Here is an 18,136-nt window from a genome sequence, read left to right as displayed (position 1 = left end):
TCTTGTTTCTTTGAGCAAACCTTTGGGACAGATTATCTAACAGGCAACAATGCTCAGAAGCAACACTTTTTAATTACTGCAAGAAGCACAAATTGTTCCAGGTATTCTGCATTGCAACTCGTAGAATCCCTGAGTGAGCCACAATGCAAGGTAAAATCTCAAAGAGAGAAGAAAATCAAAAGAAAACTCAAGAATGAGTTACAGACTGTTTTGCCTATCCACCATCTAAAAGGATATATTCTAGCTACCTCAGATTAACCAGCAGCCAATGATCCAAATCTAGCTGTGAATAAATTGAAATTAATCCATGGGGGATGAGCATCTCGATGAAAATGCCATTCTCAGCTCTGATGATTAGTGGTCAGATTTGTCACAAAGGTGGGAGCCGAGCCTCCAGCTACGGACTTTTACCTGATGCAGGAATGCTTAAGTAAGCTCCCATAATATAAGAACCAGATATGGATAATGTGGTATTGGAACATTCAACAAAATGTTTCATTTTATAGCTCTTGATATATGCGTAAGAACGTAAGAATTGAAAGCAGGTTTAAGCAATTCAAACCAAAAAACTGCAGATGCTGTAAATCAGAAATAAAAGTCAAAATTGCTGGTAAAGCTCAGCAGATCCGGTAGCAACAGTGGAGAGAAATCAGAGTTAACACTGCGGGCTGAGTGGCTCTTCCTCACTCACTCCCTTCCTCCTCATTTGACCTGAAATGTTAACTTTGATTTTCTCCACAAATGCTACCAGACCTGCTGAGCTTTTCAAGCAATTTTTATTTTTGTAAGAAATTCAGCCTCTTGAGCCTGGTCTGCCATTCAATACAACTATCATCGATCTCATCTTGGCCTCAACTCCACGTCCCTGCTCACTTTCCATAACTCTTTAACCCATTACCAGTTAAAAATCTGTCTACTTCATCCTCAAATTTACTCAGTGTCCCAGCATCCACCACATTATGGGGTAGTAAATTCCACAGAATCACAACCCTTTGAAAGAAGTAATTCTTCCATATCTGTTTTAAATCTTAACCCCTTACATATGTTACAGTCACTTTGATGTCTAGGCTAACATTAAGCTTTTCAGTTACAAAAAAAATTGATTTTTCTCCGTTTAAATAATACTGTCCTTTATGCTCCCTTCCAAAGTGAACAACTTCATGTTTTTTCACATTAAACTCTATTTTCTTACTTTTATCCCATTGCTTAACCTTATCAGTCTCTCTCGCTCTGCAAACTTGGAGCAGCATAAGTAATGAAAAATTGAAAAGCTTCCTTAATCACAGATTAGCTACAGAAAACATGGTTCTAAGATTAGGAGAGAGAATACAATGATTTGTATTTGAAATTGTCTGGGGGTATTGGCCTTTGACCATTAAGGTTGATGGGCTCTTGTGGTGCAGTGATAGTGTTCCTCCCTCTGGATCAAGCAACCCCGCTCTGGACCTAAAGGTTTGTGATTAAGTGTCTAAACAGGTTGACAGAACTCATATTGAAGGAAGTTGTGGTTTAGTGATAATCTCACTGGACTATCAATCCCAGATACAGCAACACTGTTGCTCAGTGGCTGGCACTGCTGCCTCACAGTGCCAAAGACCAGGGTTCGATTCCAAACTTGGGTCACTGCCTGTGTGGAGTTTGCACATTCTCCCCATGTCTGCGTGGGATTCCTCCAGATGCTCTGGTTTCCTCCCACTTTCCAAAGATGTGTAACTTAGTTGGATCAGCCATGCTAAAATTCCCCCATAGTATCCAGAAATATGCAGGCTAAATGGTTTAGTTGTGGGAAATACAGGGTTACAGAAATAGGGCAGTGGGGTGGGGCTGGGTAGAATGTTCTTCAGAGGGTCAGTGTGGCCTTGATAGGCCAAATGGCCTGCTTCCACACTGTAGGGATTCCATGATGAGTTAGTTCTCTGGATTCATTTTGCAGAACACCTCCGCTCGGTTCATAATAAACAACTGCACCTCACAGTCGTGAACCATTTTAACTCCCCCTCCCATTCTTTCAACGACATGTCCGTCATGGGCCTCCTGCAGTGCCACAAGGATGCCACCCGAAGGTTGCAGGAACAGCAACTCATATTCTGCTTGGGAACCCTGCAGCCCAATGGTATCAATGTGGACTTCACCAGCTTCAAAATCTCCCCTCCCCCACTGCATCCCAAAACCAGCCCAGTTCATCCCCTTCCCCCACTGCATCCCAAAACCAGCCCAGCCTGTCTCTGCCGCCCTAACCTGTTCTTCCTCTCACCCATCCCTTCCTCCCACCTCAAGCCGCACCTCCATTTCCTACCTACTAACCTCATCCCACCTCCTTGACCTGTCCGTCTTCCCTGGACTGACCTATTCCCTCCTTACCTCCCCACCTATACTCTCCTCTCCACCTATCTTCTTTTATCTCCATCTTCGGTCCGCCTCCCCCTCTCTCCCTATTTGATCCAGAACCCTCTCCCCATCCCCCTCTCTGATGAAGGGTCTAGGCCCGAAACATCAGCTTTTGTGCTCCTGAGATGCTGCTTGGCCTGCTGTGTTCATCCAGCCTCACACTTTATTATCTTGGCTTCTCCAGCATCTGCAGTTCCCATTACCCCTGTAATGGCAGTGGTTGGAATTTAGAACATAGAACTGTACAGCTCATTACAGGCCCTTTGGCCCACGATGTTGCACCGAACTTTTACCCTAAAACTGTGGGCTATCTAACCCCCACTCCTACGTTATACTATCATCCATTTACCTACTTAATTGCTGCTTAAATGCCCCGAATCAGGCCGACTCCACTACCCTCTCCGGCAATGCATTCCATGCCCCTACCAGTCTCTTGAGTATAAAGCCTACCTCTGACATCTCCCCTATATCTACCTCCACTCACTTTAAAACTATGCTCCCTCATAATAGCTACCTTCACCGTAGGAAAGAGTCTCTTCCTATCCACTATCTGCACCTCTGATCATTTTGTACACCTCTATCAACTCATCTCTCATCCTTCATCATTCTAAAGAGAAAAGCCCTAGCTCTCTGAACCTTCCCTTGTAAGACCTTCCCTCCATTCCAGGCAACATCCTGGTATATCTCCCATGCACTTTTTCCAACGCTTCCACATCTTTTCTGTAATGGGGTGACCAGAACTGGACATAATATTCCAGATGTGGCTGAACCAGGCTTTTGTATCGCTGGAGCATAACTTCACAGCTCTCGAACTCAATCCCTCTATGAATGAAAGCTAACACACTATGCGCCTTCTTAACAACTCTATCCACCTGAGTGGCAGCTTTCAGGGAACTGTGGACATGAACCTCGAGATCCCTCTGCTCCTCCGCACTAACAAGAGTCTTTCCGTTAACCCTGTACTCTGCTTTCAAATTTGTCCTTCCAAAATGAATTTAATTAGTCCAGTCAAGACAACGTGAGACTTTTTACCTCAAGGTCCTAGCTTCCAGCCTCATGTTGGGTGAGTCCTTTCAAAATGGTGCATTTTTGTAGTTTAGAGTTTATCATGTGCCTCTAAGGTGCAAACAACCCCAATTTGTAACCGTGCCTAAACATCTCTAAAGCTTTGGTAGCCTCTCAGGAAGGCAAGATGTGTTGCTCCTAACCTCTCTTAAAAATTGAGATACTATTGTGGTGCAGTGATTATGTACATAACTGTGGGCTAGAAGGGCCTCCTGGTGTTGTATCATATCTGAGCAGGTTGATCAAAATAACTACTGGTCATTTATAGTGAATTTTGTCCGTTTTATTTTGACGTGTAAAAGGATTCTTAGGTCTAACTTACCATCGACAAAGAGAAGACAATTACATTTTTGGATCTAAAGTCATGGCAACACCTGGGGAGCAAATATCAAAGTTGCACACCATTCTATGATTTGGAAGAAATGTTGTAGATTGCATTTCAATTTCCTGAAGGCATAACTCCATACTTCAGTTTGATGTGGTTCTAATTTACTCTCAAGCACAAACGTTGTCATAGTAAAACTGATGAAGACGAGGCTGATGCCTTATAAAAATCAACAGGAAATTGGATGTTCATGTCTTAGCTCCGTATCGATTGCAACAAATGCAACGATTAGCTTTGTCGCTATTGTAATTGCTTTAGCTTATTCCCTGCATTGAATTGCATGCGTTAACTTAGACAGAGTGATAAAAATAAAGTCAGCATTCATTGGTGATTCTTTTGTTGGAGACTGATTAACAAAGGAACACAACATTTTAACAAACCGGGCACATAATTTTATTAGAGATAATGGGAACTGCAGATGCTGGAGAGTTCCAAGATAACAAAATGTGAGGCTGGATGAACACAGCAGGCCAAGCAGCATCTCAGGAGCACAAAACCTGACGTTTCGGGCCTAGACCCTTCATCAGAGAGGGGGATGGGGAGAGGGAACTGGAATAAATAGGGAGAGAGGGGGAGGCGGACCGAAGATGGAGAGTAAAGAAGATGGGTGGAGACAGTATAGGTGGGGAGGTAGGGAGGGGATAGGTCAGTCCAGGGAAGGCGGACAGGTCAAGGAGGTGGGATGAGGTTAGTAGGTAGCTGGGGGTGCGGCTTGGGGTGGGAGGAAGGGATGGGTGAGAGGAAGAACCGGTTAGGGAGGCAGAGACAGGTTGGACTGGTTTTGGGATGCAGTGGGTGGGGGGGAAGAGCTGGGCTGGTTGTGTGGTGCAGTGGGGGGAGGAGACGAACTGGGCTGGTTTAGGCATGCAGTAGGGGAAGGGGAGATTTTGAAACTGGTGAAGTCCACATTGATACCATATGGCTGCAGGGTTTCCAGGCGGAATATGAGTTGCTGTTCCTGCAACCTTCGGGTGGCAACATTGTGGCAGTGCAGGAGGCCACATAATTTTATTATTTGTTTTCATTTCAACTTATAAGCAGAATGGTAAAACAGGCTTCAGAGAGCAAGTAATCTACTTCTGTGCCTAGGGTGGATGCTATGCCAGAATTACGTCTGTGCAGCTATGTTATTAAGGACAGAACTGCTAACAATGCCAGTAGAAAAACCAGTGGAGTTCAGACTTAAATCCAACACTGTTTAACAATGGGGTAAGCACTAATTAAAAAGGAGTATTATCAGATTATTTCAGAAGCTTGTCATCCAGTCAACAACTGATTTTCCTAGCATTTTTCCAATTTTTGTTTCCAGCACTTACATTCACATTTGCCTGATCCAATATGCTTGGCTTTCCTCAAACCAGTATTCAGGGTTTACGTACCATTTAACTATTTAACCAGTTATTCTGATGATGCCAACTTTGACAAGGGGGTCCTTCAAAACATCCACCTTCCTCCTCAGTCAAGGATTTCCCACCACTGTAGTTCACAGGGCTCTCAGCAGGGTCAAACCCAACCCATACTTCAGGTCTCACCTCCTCTCTCCCCCTCGAAAACAGTGATAGGGTTCCCACATCCTCAACTGCCATCCCGTCAGCATCCATATCTGGTGGATCATTAGCCACCATTTCTGTCATTTCCAGTGGGATACCACCATCATGCATTTATTCCCATCCCCCTCTTGTCTTCCACAAGGACCATTCTTTCTGGTGCACCCTGGTCCAGTCCTTCTTCACTCCCAACATGATCCCACAGCACCTTGGCACATCGCAGAATATAATAGTTAAATGGTACGTAAACCCTGAATACTGGTTTGAGGAAAGCCAAGCATATTGGATCAGGCAAATGTGTAATATCTGCGTGTTTATTTCCTCCCTCCTCAGTATCCAAGAGCCCAAACACACCGTCCAGGTGGTGCGGTGCTTATCGGCACTTCAGTCAATCTAGTCTACTGCATTCACTGCTCACAATGTGGTCTCCTCTATACTGGGAAAACTAAATGTACACTGAGTGATTGCTTCACAAAACACCTATGTTCTGTCTGCAAGAATGACCCTAAGCTTCAGCATATCACCTTTCACCCTGGTCAATATCTCTGTCTTGGGCTTGCTGAAGTGCTTCAGTGAAGTTCAGTGCAACCTGGAAGAACAGCACCTCATATATCCTCTTGGGAACTCTACAGCCTTCAGGACTCAATATCGAGTTCAACAATTTTGGGGTTTGGGGCACTTCTATCAGGTTCTCTCCAACTCACAAACCAGGCCTTGTTATCATATGGTCTGTTACACACAACCCATTGTTAGCCATTAATACTCCCCATTTTTAGTTACTTACTCTCCCAGCCTGACCATTTTACTCTCCTCTGTCTGTCCACTTCTGTCTCTTTGGCTCTGCCTCCACCTAGCATTCACTCCTTACCTCCTTACCCCACCCATTAATTGATGACAAAGAGACTAAGGTAGGTGAGGGCATAGACATGATCATTATCATGAAAGAGGTGGTGTTGGCCAAGCTAATGTGGCTAAAGGTAGACAAGTCTCCTGGCCCTGATGGAATGCATCCCAGGGTACTAAAAGAGTTGGTGGGAGTAATAGCAAAAACACTCGCAGTAATTTTCCAAAATATGCTATACTCGGAGGCAGTTTCAGCAGATTGGAAAACAGCCAGTGTGACACTACTGTTCAAAAAAGGAGGAAGACAGAAGATGCAGATTTATAGGCTGATTAGCTTAGCTTCTATAGTATGAAAAACGCCAGAATCTTTCATCGAGGAAGAAATAGCAAAACATCTAGGTAGGAATTTCCCTGATGGGCAGAGGGAGCATGGGTTCATGAAGGGCAGGCCAAGCTTGACTAATTTGCTAGAATTCTATGAAGACCTTGCAAGCACGGTGGAGAAGAGAGAGACCTAGCAAAGGGGGCAGCACCGTGGTATACAGTGGGGAGGGTGTTGCTGTAGGAGTCCTCAACATTGACTCTGGACCCCATGAAATCTCATGGCTTCAGGTTAAACATGGGCAAGGAGACCTCCTGCTGATTATCCTCCGTCAGCCGATGAATCAGCACTCGTCAATGTTGAACAACACTTAGAGGAAGCACTGAGGGTATGGATAATGATGGGATAGTGTAGGGGAAGGGGCTTAGATGAGTTCACAGGTCGGCGCAACATCAAGGGCTGAAGGGCCTGTTCTGCGCTGTATTGTTCTATGTTCTATGGATGGCAAGGGCACAAAATGTACTCTGGGTGGGGGATTTCAATGTCCATCACCAAGAGTGGCTCGGCAGTGATTGAGCCGGTCAGATCCTACAGGACATAGCTGCTAGGCTGGGTCTGTGGCAGGTGGTGAGGGATCCAACAAGAGGGAAAAACATACTCGACCTCATCCTTGCTAATCTGCCAGCTGCAGTATCATAAGAGTGACCATTGCACAGTCCTTGTGGAGATGAACTCCTGCTTTTTCATTGAGAACAACCTCTATTGTGTTGTGTGGGACTATCACCCTGCTAAATGAGGCAGACTTCACACAGATCTAGCAACTCAAGACTGATCATCCATGAGGCACTGTGGACCATGAACAGCAGCAGAATTGTACTCCAGCGCAATGTAACCTCATGGCCCAGCATATCCCCTACTCAACCGTTACCATCAAGATAGGGAATCAACCATGATTCAATGGGGAGTTCAGGAGGGCATGCCAGGAGCTGCACCAAGCATGCCTGAAGATGACGTATCAACCTGGTGGAGTCACCAAACAGGTCTCTTTGCACACCAAACAGTGAAAGCAGCAAGTGATAGAGCTAAATGACCCCACAACCAACGGATCAGATCTAAGCTCTGCAGTTCTGCTGCATCCAGTCATGAATGGCGGTGGTCAATTAAACAATTCACTGGAGAAGAAGGGTCCATAAATATCCCCATCCTCATTGACGGTAGAGCCCACCACATCAGTGCAAAAGATAAGGCTGAAGTATTCGCAGCTATCTTCAGCCAGAAGTGCCGAGTGGATGATCCATCTCTGCTTCCTCCAGTGGTCCCCAGCATTACAGATACCAGTCTTCTTTGATTCACTCTATGTGATATCAAGAAACCATTGGAGACACTGGATACTGCAAAGGCTATGGGCCCTGATAACATTCTGGCAATAGTACTGAAGACTTATGTTCCAAAACTTACTGCTCCCCTAGCCAAGCTGTTCTAGTACAGCTACAACAATGGTATCTACCTGACAATGTGGAAAATTGCCCAAGTATGTCCTGTGTACAAAAAAACCAGGATAAATCCAACCCGGCCAATTACCGCCCTATTAGTTTACTCTCGATCATCAGTAAAGTGATGGAAGGTGTCAGTAACAGCGCTATCAAGCAGCACCTGCTCAGAAATAACCTGCTCAGTGACGCCCAGTTTGGGTTCAGCCTGGCCACTCAGCTCCTGACCTCATTACAGCCTTGGTTCAAACATGGACAAAAAAGCTGAATTCCAGAGGCGAGGTGAGAGTGACAGCCCTTGATATCAAGGCTGCATTTGACTGAGTGTGGCTTCAAGGAGCCCTAGTAAAACTGGAGTCAATGGGTATCAGGGGACAAATGCTCCAGTGCTTACAGTTGTACCTGATACATAGGAAGATAGTTGTGGGATGTCAATCGTCTCAGCTCCAGGACATCTCTGCAGGAGTTCCTCAGGGTAGCGTCCTAGGCCCAACCATCTTCAGCTGCTTCATCAATGACCTTCCCTCCATCATAAGGTCAGAAGTGGGGATGTTTGCTGATGATTGCACAATGTTCAGCACCATTCGTGACTCCTCAGATACTGAAGCAGCCCATGTTCACATGCAACAAGTTCTGGACAATATTCAGGCTCATGCTGGCAAGTGACAAGTGACATTCGTGACACACAAATGACATGCTACGACCATCACCAATAAGAGGCCATCTAACCACCTTCCCTTGACATTCAATGGTGTTACCATCACTGAATCACTCACTATGAACATCCTGGGGGTTACCATTGACCAGAAACTCACTGGGCACACCACATTAACACAGTGGCTACAAGAGCAGGCCAGAAGCTAGAAATACTGTGGTGAGTAGAACGTAGAACAATACAGCGCAGAACAGGCCCTTCGGCCCTCGATGTTGCGCCAACCTGTGAACTAATCTAAGCCCCTCCCCCTACACTATCGCATAGGTGAGCAAGTCACCTCCTGACTCCCCAAAGCCTGGCTGCCTTCTACAAGGCACAAGCCAGGAGTGTGATGGAATAGTCCCCACTTGCCTGGATGAGTGCAGCCCCAACAACACTCAAGAAACTTGACACCATCCAGGGCAAAGCAGCCCATTTGATTGGCACGACATCCACAAGCATTCATTCCCTGCACCACTGACGCTCAGCAGCAGCAGTGTGTACTATCTACAAGATGCACTGCAGAAATTCACCAAAGATTCTCAGACAGCACCTTCCAAACTTACGACCATTTCCATCTAGAAGGACAAGGGCATCAGACATAAGGGAATACCACCACCCCCAAGTTCCGTTCCAAGTCATTCACCATCCTGACTTACAAATATATTGTCGTTCCTTCCCTGTCACTGGGTCAAAATCCTGGAATTCCCTCCCTAATAGCATTGTGGGTCAACCCACAGCAGGAGGACTGCAGTGGTTCAAGAAGGCAGCTCACCACCACCTTCTCAAGGGGAACTAGGGATGGGTAAGAAATGCTACCTAGCCAGCGACACCCACATTGCACAAATGGATAGAAAAAAGAGGCCATTCAGCCCATTGTGCCTGCAACTACTTTCCACATTAGCTTGTCTACTAGGTGTCATTCCCCTGCTTTTCCCTTGCACATTATTCCTATTTAAACCACCAGTCAATTTCCTGTTATTTGCCTCTGTTGAATCTGCCATCCCCCAGCCAATCATGTGAAGACGTTATCACACAGATTGCAGTTTCATTTACAAATTACTTAAAAACCATGCATTCTCATTCTTAATCCTTTTACCAAAATCTCCCCAATTGCTCCATCCAAATCCCTCATGATTTTTAAAACCTGTACTACATCTGCTCTTAGCTTCCTTCTCTCCATGGAGAACAGTCCCAAACTCTTAAAATTGTACTAATCACTTTTTCAGTGCCTTCCTCCAGCCCCACCCACATTTCTCAAGAAAGTAAACCTCACAATTCCCTTTTGGAGTTTTGTGCCCTTCTGACATTTTACAGTGATTATTTTCACCACTCAAAATGTTCCCTTTCCATTTTAAATGCTTATTTAAATCTTCACACCATAGATTGAAACAAGCCACTTACAATAAACCCTTACATGCTTGAATTGTGATTTTCGGTGCCCATTACTTAATCCTACAAATTGTCTAAAACTAGAAAGCTCTTTTTGTCACATTTTTTGAATATGGAAATTCACCAAGTGTTTTTAGCCAGCACTTTACAAACCCACGATCGCTACCATCTAGAAGGCAAGGCCAGCAAATATATTTGAACATCACCACCTGCAATTTCCTCTCCAAGTCTCTCACCATCCTGACTTTGAAATATATTGCTGTTCCTCCAGTGTTCCAGGTCCAAATCCTGCAACACTCTGCAGCTCTCTCTCTAACAGCATTTTGTGTCTAACACAGCAAATAGTGGTTCCAGAAGGCAGCTCACGACCACCTTCTCAAGGATAACTAACATAGGGGTACAAATGCTGACCCAGCCAGAGAGACTTACAACCCCTGACAAAATAAAGCAAAACTTAAGTTTTAGGAGAGAACAGATGATGGTTATGTTTCTTGAAATTGCTGCCAGAAAGCAAAACCAATGGGTTTTAGCAACAAATTGGAACATATGTCAAAAACACTCAGTAAATCTAGCATCAATTTTAATGAGACCTGTATGAACTGAAGATAGGTAAAACAGTACACAAACACTGGGAAACATTCTACCAGGAAATAGTGAAATTAACAATATTGACATAGGTAATATGGCAGATGTTGGAATTTCTTGAGTAGAGGAATTAAAATTAAAATTTTTTTAAATGAGGTAAACGTAAAATCTTCAGCTGATAATTCACTGAAAACCACATCAGAAATCGGAAAATGTAAAGAAGTGATTAGAAAAGATAAAAGTGACATTGAAGTGTAAGAGGCAGATAAAATGGGAAAGAGTAAAGTGAAAACCTTGAACAAAAATGTGTCCTGGCTTTAAAAGGAGATGGAATCAGTTCAGAGACAATACTTGAGAGTGGAGACTGGACATAAGCCTGGTCAGCAATGATCAAAAAGAATGACCAATGGAGAAAAGGGTAATACAGAGCAATGGGGAACTTAGAAAGATGATAGGGATGGAGGAGGTTTCTGAGAGAGATGGGTTTGGCAACAGATTTGAACAATAAGGGTAAACATTTAAAATTGGATGCATTGGAAGATTGGGAGCAAATCTGGGGTGACAAAGACTTGGGTATTGGTGAATGAAACCTAATTAAGATTTTGGAGTAGATTTGTAGCTCGGGTTGTGGGTGTTGAGGTTGGTTGTCTTGCCGAGCTAGTTTGTTGTTCCGCAGACGTTTCATTACCATGCTGGATAACATCCTCAGTGCAGTCTCCGATGAAGCATCGGTGTGTTTTTTATGAACAACATCAGGAAGGTACTACACACCCCGACACACTCACCACACTACCCTACATCAGGAACACATCGGAACTAACCACAAGACTCCTACGACCATTGGGCATCAAAGTGGCATACAAGCCCACATCAACCCTGTGACAACTGCTCACCCAAACTAAAGACCCGCTCCCCGCCATAGACAGGACCAATGTCATCTATAAGATCCCCTGTAGAGACTGTGAGAAACACTACATTGGACAAACAGGAAGGAAACTAACAACAAGAGTACACCGATATCTACTGCCTACAAAAGGACAGGACCAATTCTCACCCATCTCAATCCACATGGATAAAGAGAACCACCAGTTCGACTGGGCGAACACTAAATTCCTGGGACAAGCTAAGCAGAGACAGGCATGGGAATTCCTGGAAGCCTGTTACTCCATGAAGAAAGCCGTCAATACTCACATAGGGCTCAACCCCATATACACTCCACTATGAAGGAAAACCAAAAGTGAGGTAATCCAGCTCAACAGACCCCAGAGTTTAAAAACCAGGCGGGAAAACACACAGACACTTCATTGGAGGTTGCATTGGTGATGTTACCCAACATGGTAACCGAACATCTGCGGAACAACAAACCAGCTCAGTGAGCCAACCAACCTCGAAACCGAATTAACAATGGCCAGCATAGTTTTGGATGACTTTACACACAGGATGAGAAGGATGAGACTGGAGGATGAGAAGCCAGTCAGATAGAAATCTGTGATGGAAGGGATAGGCTTGATAGCTCAAGTTGAGGATGAATTGATTTAGATTTAGGTTTAGGTTTTATTGTCACGTGTACTCAAGCATGGGCTACAAAAGTACAGTGAAAAGTGTACAATGTCACCACAGGTGGCGCCATCTTAGGTTAAAAAAAAGTCAATTGAATGCTAGGGTTGTGAACTGTACTGTTCAATTTGAGCCAATCACTGAACAGAGGTCTCGAATCGGAAGCAAGGATGTGTAATGTAAGGTGCAAGCCAGAGCCAGTGTCATCCGTCTTTCCAATTTATGGCTGGAGGAAACTCAAGCTCATTAAAGACTGCACGTCCTAAATATAGATGCAGTTCAAAGACTGAGGGATGATAATCTAGGGCTGCTGAGCTCTTGACCGAGAGTGATGCACTCCAACATGAGAAATGAGGAAGGCCAAAGATAAATACTCAAGAAAATCAGCAGATATCGATGCAGGGGTGTGAAGAGGTTGTTTAAGATTAGAAGCAGATGTTAGATTAATGTTTAAGAGGCATTTAGACAGACACGTGAATAGGCAGCGAAAAGAGGGATATGGACCATGGACAAGCAGATCAGATTAGTTAAGGACGGCATCATGGTAAGCCCAAGGACCTGTTCTTGCGCTGTACTGTTCTATGTTCTAAGATATTCTGGATACAATCAAATAGCTATTGGGAACAAGCGAGGAAAATTCCATTGAACTGGGCAATGCAAAATCCAGACTCATTTCTGATAATGTACATTGATGTTTTAATTTACAGCAGTCAGGTATGAATCACAAGTGAGCAACATCTCTCTCTCTCCATAGATGGCATTGGACCTAAGTATTTCTAGAACATCCATTTTGTTTCAGGTTTCCATGATCCACAGTGTTTTGCATTTATTTTATTGCATTTCAGTACTTTGGGGGTCATTGAATGATTTGGTACTGGCGTTTGGGACAATTTATGCTGAATTATTTGATCCAAACTTTGCTGTGCTTCTGTTCACATATATGACATTTCAAAAATGATTCAAAATAGATGAGAGAGGAAACCTTGCGAGAAAATATGCTATCTGCATCATTTAAATTCAATCCACAAATGTGACATCTTAGCCAAGCTGAGGTGTTAGCTCAACAAAGCCATAGTGGGATCTCCTTTCCTCTTCTCAAAGAATACTGGGCAAAGACTGGCATATGGAGTCAGCTTCTAGACCCGCCATGCCCTCACTGAGAGACAGGAGAGGTTCAAGAGGTTAAATGGGTCCTTCCTGTTGAATAAATTCCACGAGGATTTAGTTTATTTTGAAAGAACTTTCATGTGAAGAGGCACCATTGGCCTCTTTTACTCATCTCTAATTGTCATGATCTGAGTGGCTTATTTGGCTCTTTTGGAGGGAGGATAGGAGCTGTGTGTTTTTTATTCATTCATTCATAGGATATGGGCATTACTTGCTAAGCCAGCTTTTTAATCCCCAACCCTTAATTACCTTAGAGGAAGCAGTGGTGTGATGCCTTTATGAACTGCTGCAGCCCTTCATGTGTAGATACACCCACAGTGCTGTTAGGGAGTTCCAAGACTTTGAGTCAGCAACAGTGAACACAGATGATATGTCAGGATGGTGTGTGGCTTGGAGGAGAAATAGGTGTTGGTCCTCCCATGCATCTTTCTAGTTGGTAGAGGTCACAGGTTTGAAAGGTACTAACAGAGGATGCTTAGCGAGTGACTGCAATGCATCTCATAGATGATACACTACCATTGTGCACCTTTGGTGAAGGGAGTGAATATCTAACTTGGTGGTTGGGATGATAATAAAGCAGGCAGTGGCTGCTGAAATCAAGATTCTTGAATTGTTACTGCTGCACTTTCCTATGCTGACTCCATATGCCAGTCTTTGGCAAGTGGGGAGTATTCCATCACATTCCTGATTTTTGTTATTCATTCACAGAATGAGAGCATCACTGACAAGACAGCATTTATTGCCCATCCCTAATTGCCCAGAGGGCAGTTTTGAGTCAATCATGTTGCTGTGGATCCAGAGTCACATGTAGGCCAGACCAGGTAAGAATGGCTGTTTCCTTCTCTAAGGGGCATTAGTGAACCAGATGGGCTTTTACAACAATGGACAATGGGTTCATAGTCATCATTAGATTCTTAATTCCAGATACTTGATTGAATTCAAATTTCACAAATTGCCCTGGTGGGGTTCAAACCTGCATCCCCAGAATGTTAGATAACAAAGTGTGAAGCTGGATGAACACAGCAGGCCCAGCAGCATCTCAGGAGCACAAAAGCTGACATTTTGGGCCTAGACCCTTCATCAGAGAGGGGGATAGGGAGAGGCAGATCTATTTATTTCAGAACCCTCTCCCCACCCCCTTCTGTGATGAAGGGTCTAGGCCTGAAATGTCAGCTTTTGTGCTCCTGAGATGCTGCTTGGCCTGCTGTTTTCATCCAGCTTCACACTTTGTTATCTTGGATTCTCCAGCATCTGCTGTCCCCATTATCTCTCTCCCCAGAATGTTATCTGGGTCTCTGGATTAACAGTCCACTGATATCACCACTAGGCCATTTGTGTCTTGTAAATTGTAGACAGGCTTTGTAGACTCAGTTACTGAGTTATTTGCTGTGGATTTCCAGCCTCTGGCCTCCTTTTGTAGCCCCAGTACTTATATGGCTGGTCCAGTTCAGTTTCTGTCAATGGTAACCCCAGCATGTTGGTTTTTTGGGGGACTCAGCAATGGTGATGCTGTTAAGGAACAACAAAAAATAATATTCTCTTGTATGCTCCTGTGTTTAAATTGTTTCTTGTAAACGTGGGTACCCTTGCTGTACACAAAATGGCCACGTGATCATATTCATGAAGATTCTGATGTTCCTGCATTGTGCAGATATTCTGGCTGAAGTGAGATAGAAGAGTTGGAGATGAGTTGTGCACCTCTCACCCTAGGAAAGCATCAAAACCTATTATACTAAGACTTTCCAGTCTTTAAGACAGACTGCAATGGTTACATGTTACTATTAGTTTTTTAATTCCAGATTTCCTTGAATTCAGATATCACCATCTTTCATGGCAGCATTCAAATCCAGTCTAAGAGCATGCACCTGAGGTTCTGGATTACTATTCCATTGATATTTGTTAAGAGTTCTCATTGATTTTTCATTGTTTCCTTGAATAAACTTTGGCTTGGAGCTGTGAATTGTGAGTTAATGGCAACTTTTGGAATGCGGGTAGCAGCTCGTGTTTAAAAAGTCGATCTAACTGTTGAGAGATTGGGTGACCAGGTAAGAAAGCTATTTGCAGGTTGATGCTTGATCTAAGTGCTCCATAAATACTTTGACAGTGGTTGAAAGCAGCATATTTGGCCAGATGATTAGCCATGAATGAGGTCAGTATCCGGGAACTGGTGCCAACAGACTGGGAGAGAACAGGGGGAGGGGCTGGAGAATCTGAACTGGATTTCTGAGCTGTGTTTCTGAGGGAGAGAGTTTGGCTGTTGATGCTACAACATAGAGGTTTGAAAGCTTCCTGCCTTACCTCCCAGGAACAGCCATTGGAAATTCAGAGAATAGAAACTAAGTTACAAATATTGTTCAAAGTTCCTGTAAGTGAACTGAAAAGGTGGCCCAGATTGACATCATCAGAAGATCAACCAAGAAACAATCATCTAGGCCTGTGGAACAATACATTGTGAAAACTGCCTATGTAACATGGCCATTTCTGTTATTTTTCTTTTATTTATACCTTGGCCGGGTTTGTTTGTCTGTTTATCTTTTGTGAGAGTGGGGCTGAGGAAATGTTATTCCTTTTAAAATGTGTTTAATTTTCTCTGCTAAATTTACTGTATTGCTAACTCTTCTGTTTAAGTTATAGACCTGGTGCCTAGAATTATTATTCAGAACCTAGGATTGGTTATTCAAAAGGTCTACCCTATCCTTAGGGTGGCATGGTGATTTAGTGGTTAGCATTACTGCATCACAGCACCAAGGATCTGGGATCGATTCCACCCTTAGGTGACTGTCTGTGTAGAGTTTACACATTCTCCCCATGTCTGCGTGGGTTTCCTCCAGTTTTCTCCCATAATCCAAAGATGTTCAGGCTAGGTGGATTGGTCATGCTAAATTGTCAGGGATGTTTAGGTTAAGTAGGTTAGGGGAAAGTAAGGAAATGGGTCTGGGTGGGAAGGTCCTCATTAGAGGGGTGATATGGACTTGTTGGGCTGAATGGCCTGTTTCCACACTGTAGGAAGTCAATGATTCCTGTAACCCTGTATTTGTTTATTTGGTTAATAGTGAACATGGTTAATCCACCTAGGCTGCACATCTTTGGATGGTGGGAGAAAACAGGGTACCTGGTTGAAGCACACAGACGTGGCATAGCAGAGTGGCTCAGTGCTTAGCAATGCTACCTCACGGCCAGGGACCCAGGTTTGATTCCAGTCTTGGGTGACTGTGTGCTGTTTGTAATTACCCAGTGTCTCTGCGGGTTTCCTCCAGGTGTTCTGGTTCCCTCTTCTAGTGAGGAAATGCAGAGTTACAGGGAAAGGGTGGGTATTGGTCTGCTGGGATGCTCTTTGGAAAATGGTGTAGACTTGATGGACTGAATGGTTTGTTCCCATGCTGTAAGGATTCCATGATACTATGGAGAGAACGTGCAAACTCCACACAGGTGGTCACCTGAGGCTGGAGTCAAGGGTCCCTAATGCTGTGAGGCAGCAGTGCTAACCACTATGCCACCTTGCTGCCATAGGAATGCCAATCTGACTCAATCCGCTGTCTATGTCTGTATCATAACACATTATTGAGACATTATCACTGCTCCTTTGCTATGATGTGAACTCTTGTGAATCAGGTGGATTTTTACAACAATAAGTAATAGCTGCCATGGCTATCATTACTGAGCCTGGCTTTCAATATCAGATTCATCAACTAAATGTAAATTCCACCACTGGGGAAGTAATGGCCCAGTGGTGTTACTGTTGCATTGTTAATCCAGAAACTCAGCTAATGCTCTGAGGACCCAGGTTCAAATCATATCATTGCAGATGGTGGAATTTGAATTCAGAGTCAGAGCTGTAGAAAATGGAAACAGATCCTTCATTCCAACTCATCCATGCTGACCAGATATCCTAAATAAATCTAGTCCCATTTCCTGCTAAACACTTCCTATGCATATAGTCACAAATCCATTCATATGCCTTTTAAATGTTGTAATTGTGCCAGCCTCCACCGCTTTCTCTGACCTCATTGCATACAGGCTCTTCTCTCTGCACGAAAAAAAAATGTTGCCCCTCAGGTCCATTTTAAGTTGTTCCCCTCTCAACTTAAACCTATGCCCTCTAATCCTGGACTCCCCTACATCAGGAGAAAAGACCTTGATGATTCACTGTATCCATGCCCCTCATGATTTTATAAATCTTCATAAGGTCATCCCTCAGTCTCCAACATGCCCGGGACAACAGGCCCAGCCTTTTCAACCTCTTCCTATAGTTCAAAATGTCCAACCCTGGCAACATCCTTGTAAATCTTTTCTGAACTCTTTCAAGTTTCACAACATCCTTCCCACTGCAGGAAGACCAGAATTTCATGCAGTATTCCAAAAACAGCCCAACCAATGTCCTGTATACCTGCAACATGACCTCTCAATTGCTATACTCAATGCACTGACCAATAAAGGCAAGCATACCAAACACCTCCATCACTGTCCTGTCTACCTGGGACTTCACTTTCAAGGAACTATGAATCCACTCCAAGATTTCTGTTCCACAACACTCTTGGACCTTACTATTAAGTGAATAAGTCCTGCCCTGATTTGCCTTTCCAAAATGCAGCACCTCAAATTTATCTAAATTAAACTGCATCTGCCACTCCTCGGTCCATTAGCCCACCTGATCAAGATTTCTTTGTACTCTGAGGTAACCTCCTTCGCTGTCTACACCTC

Source organism: Stegostoma tigrinum, chromosome 7, assembly GCF_030684315.1.
Source record: "Stegostoma tigrinum isolate sSteTig4 chromosome 7, sSteTig4.hap1, whole genome shotgun sequence".
Classification (NCBI taxonomy): domain Eukaryota; kingdom Metazoa; phylum Chordata; class Chondrichthyes; order Orectolobiformes; family Stegostomatidae; genus Stegostoma; species Stegostoma tigrinum.
Note: the sequence above shows the minus strand (reverse complement) of the source record.